Below are 5,018 nucleotides of genomic sequence, written 5' to 3'. Positions count from 1 at the left end.
TGGGATTTCTTTGGGATTGAATCCAACATCAAGATTACCCTTATGTCGCAACCTATGATCCATTTCTTTCATCACATCTAGTCTACAAGGAATATTCATTACATAAGACACAATTTTACCATGATAAACTCTTTCTTCTAGCAATTGGGTGGTGAACATCTCTCCCAAGAGTCTAGTGGTTTCTAATTCAAAATTTAAAGAAGAAAAATATCTCTCTACCATAGGATGGTATTAAGAATGTACTGACACACTACCTCTAGGCTTCTAGGTAGGATTAGGATCTATCTTCTATTTTTCTTGGTTTTTCCTACCTCCATGAGGTAAGTTGGTGTATAATGACACTTTTGGATTGACCTTTGTAAATGCTCATGTAGTTTTCCTCTTGTTTGCAATTTTTCTAAAAATCATTTGAAAATATAGCACTAGCTTGAAAATGTTGAATGAGTTGCCACCCTATTCAGGGAAAAATATTTGAAATGGCTTTGGGATTTGGAAAATATCAGAAGAAAATATTAAAATAGATTTGACATAAAGGGCCAATTAGAAAGACTTTCAAGACCACACACTTTTGGGATTACAAATCTTGTTTAGCAAATAAGGCACTTATGCAAGTATGCTATATGTCACTATGCTCCTATGGTATTGGGAATTTTGTAGATTCTCAAGGTTTTTCTCTATAAAATACTAATACAAACACGGGTAAGATATAAATGAAATAGAACTACAGATGTATAAATTTACTTTAAAGACCACAATATTCTTTAAACCACAGATTGTATTGAACAACTCCCCAGCAGAGTCATCATTTTGTTGGCTCCTGATTTAACAATGATTTTAACTACCTTTTATAATTCCAAAAACCTAGGGATCAACTAAAAACCATTATGGGTATTTTGAAATCATAATAAAAGGACCAACTAACAAGACGTTATAGTCTTCTCCACTTTGAACTCTACAAAATTCAAGTAGATTTACCTTAGGAATTTGAATCTATACTTTTCTAGCCAAGATTTATAACAAAAATTCCAGTAACAACAAATTTATGAGCCTATTGTCTTCTAATTCAAAAGATATTATGACAGGGGAACCAACTAATTCACAAAAAACCTAAGCTTTATTAAATAAAGTGCATGCAACATTCTCATTCTTAGTCAACATAAATTAGTTAACATAAATATAAAGTTTGACTGATATTTATATTTTGCATCATGTAAAATATTCTACGCAAATTAACTCACAAGGATGGCTAGTGCCTTATCTATTGGGCTATAACTAAAAAAACCTACACACCTACTTCTGATCCTATCTCAAGAATTTGTGTAAAGATTTATCTATATCTACATCCAGATCTCATACTTACCAAATCTTTGCTTAAAACAACGGTGTTGTTTCACTTTGCAATAAGACTTTACATAATCCACTAGATTACCAACAAAAAGAAAACTGAAATATAATTCAAAGAGACTTAGAACTGAAATTCAATACCTTTTCTATCAAAATTTAGAGAACAAAACAAAACCAAGAGAAGAGACAAGATTTGGGATGAAATCAATTTTCAGTATTTGTATTCATTTTCTTTTAAGTGTATACAATTCAATGATTATCTCTATCAAAAAAGATTCAAAAGACCAGCAACTATAACTTATTATTCAATTTTGAAATTGATTTACAATCTACATGGACCAAATTAGAATTTAAATATACTCATGCAATAAACAAATTTGGACCCAAAGCCTTGGGAACTCACTTAAATAGTCTAAGATGCAAAATGCTATGGGCATAGAGGGAAAAAGACAACTGTCCTTAGAAAAAAAGATTTACAAAAGGAGAAAAATTGTTACAACCACAAAAAAGACAAAATTTGATGCTTGCTTGCATCTTTGCAACAGAATGGCTTTATCATTGATTCTCTTGTGGTGGGGCTAGTTTTGTTGCAACAACTTCTTGTTGACCCGCTACATCTAATGATTGGTCCTATTGCATCAATTGATCTCCAAGTTGTGGGACCACCTAATTTGTAGATGGTGAATCATGTTCTGATATCTAGATATTAATCACAATTGGTTGATCCTCTACCAGATCATTAGTTTGAATGTTCATGTCCATGATTGTAGTTGGTTTCCCTTTCTCTCTCTCATCAGTCTAAAATTCTTTATCAAATATTTGCACCTTTTTAGTGGCAACTGCCTTCTCAACACTCTTAGTTTCAACTATCGTCTACAACAACTATGTTGCTGGTGAATAATCTATTACCCACTTGTCTAAAAGTGCAACATTAGGCCAGTTGAAACTTAATATTTTGTGTTATTTCTTCAGGACCTCTCTTCCTATTTTCCTTATTTCAACAAAATCTTACTTGAAAGAATCAAAAAATAATTGTACCAATACAATTTCCTTAGTAGTTATAGAAAAATAGATATATTTTTCATCATTCACTACTTTATTAAGCCCAATGGTCATCAATTCATTTAGTTCTTTGGCCTATTCCTCCTTTTCTCTTATTTGATTCATGCCTCTCAATGCATGTGGAAAGAGATAAATTTTTTTTATCAAGATACTTTAGGAATGAATTATTTATATTTGTAAGAATTTTCCTTAGGGTAAAATTCACCCAAGACCAAGGAACTCAAACACAAGCACAATAGTAGACCAAAGAGAGTATGATCATAATGATGATATAATATTCATTCAATATGGATTAAAGTACACTAGGAGTACCTGTATATAAAGGCCTCTGGAATGCTTCTAGAATGCATAGAAGTCAACAACATGATAAGTCATACAACTAGGCACATGTCCACCAGGTGTGGGTTATCCTCCATTAAGCACAGAAATAAGTGCGATGATGACTGGATAAGCCTACAAAGGTGTAGCATGCAAAATAATGTTGTAGACACCATGCGCTAAATTAGGAGTGTGAATAACTATGCTATATACATGACAACTCAGTCAATTATGCAAACTCCAATGTTGTAGACACCATGTGCTAAATTAGAGTTGCTCACTCTAGTGTTGTCAACATGACAACTCATAAGAGTATGGAAACTCCTAAGTGTCTCACCAAATAAATAATTAAATAATGCAATATAATAAAATAATACATTAACCTAAGTAAACTTAAGTAAAGTGTAAATAGTAAATAATTATTTACACCAACACCCCCCTTAAGTGCAACTTAGGGTAATGCACTTAAGCTTATGAAAGCTATAATGAAATGCATGATGGGTCATGGCTACTAGGTCGTGTTAGGTACCCATGTACATAATGAAATGTAATCTTTCATAAAGTAGAGAAAAAGGGAAAACCTCATGGGAAAAACCCTCCCCCAAAAAGAGAGATGAAAAGACTAGATGCATGGATGGATGGAGTAATCAAGACCCCCCCATTATGACATAAATCAAGTATATACAATAGAGAAATATCAGAAGAACAGTATTCCAAAAGAGGAAAAGGCCCCCCCCACAAGAGAGAAGAAGAAGAGAGACAAGGTAGTCTCCCCCCCAAAATGAAGAGTGCCAATCAGTGATAGCTATACCAATGTAGAAGCCGATCCAAGACTACATAACAGTGTTCCTCCCCTTTGGAAGAAACAATACCATAGGTACAAATGAGATGCTTCCACTATGTGTGGAAGGAATCGCTATGATCAATGATGTCTTTGAAACCTACTCAACTATCCCTGTCAAGGATGAATGTAGAACCTATCCCAAAGAATCTACTATCTCCTCAAATTATAAAGAGACTTCCTACAACTACTGTATGTGAGAATCCACAATCACATCTACCTAGGAAGATAAATCATGTAGAGAATGGAAATGAGGGTCAAAGTAAGCCCTCACAACAAGAAAAGAAGGACCTTCTCCATCAAAGTGAAGATGTATATCATCAATGATGTCTTCCAAATATGCTATGTATGATTCTGTATGATTCAATAAACAAATCTAAAATGTCTGCTAGGAAGTCATCCTCTGATGCTGGAACTGGAAGACTAGGTGTACCCTATTGTCCTAGACCTATCACTATGGAAATATATGCATGTGGAGTATGCTGATGTTGTGACCTCTAGTTGTAACTATCAATAGAACCCCATGTATCTACATCTGTCGAAGAACTATCACTAGTGTCACTATCAGTTTCCACAATGTATTATGTGTGGAGAGAATTAGAGGATAAGATAGGTGAACTTTCCTCAAGGTGTACACCCTTATCCACAAATATCTCATGTGTTTCATGATCCATAAGTTTGTATGGCTTAACACTGTCTTCATATCTAATGAAAGTACAAGGCCTAGGTGGTGGTGCGTTGCATCCCCTTGAAGAAATGTTTGCCCATGCTTAACAAATGAAGACTCTAAAGTGTCTCACTACTAGTTTTTTGCTACACCATGCCTCAAAAGGAGTCTTATCATCTAAGACATTATAGGAGACCTATTAAGTATGTGATTGGCATTACTGATTGCTTCGACTTCAAGTGATGGATCAAGAGACTTGGCTTGTATCATGTAACTTGCTATTAAATTGAGAGTTTGTAACCTCAATGCCACAACATCTATCTTGTATGAACTAAATACTAGTGGATTCTGAAGATCAATGCCCTCATGTTTGCAAAAATATTTAAGTATTTTGTTCACATATCTACTTTCATTGTCCATTTGAAGAACTTTAATGGCTTTCCTCAATTTCTGTTCAACATGAGTCTTGAAGGCTAGAAATTTATCCAACACTTCATTCTTGTGATGAAGAAAGTAGACCCAAGTATAACATGAAAATTCATCAATTAAAGTAAGTATGTAGCAACCCTGGCTAACTAATGTTATTGCAAAAGGACTGACTAGTACCATGTCAACCATCTGAAGAACAACTAGTGCTCTTGAATACTTCCCTTTATGTAGCTTCTCCTCTAGATGGATATCCACTAAAAATGTTGAACATTCACCTATGGAAAAGTTGATTATAGGTAGACCTTTGACCATTTTATTTGAGAAAATTTGCTAAAGATAGTGGAAGGCAAAATGTCA

The sequence above is a fragment of the Cupressus sempervirens genome, chromosome 7, assembly GCF_028749045.1.
Source record: "Cupressus sempervirens isolate cs-2001-9-10 chromosome 7, ASM2874904v1, whole genome shotgun sequence".
Lineage (NCBI taxonomy): Eukaryota > Viridiplantae > Streptophyta > Pinopsida > Cupressales > Cupressaceae > Cupressus > Cupressus sempervirens.
Note: the sequence above shows the minus strand (reverse complement) of the source record.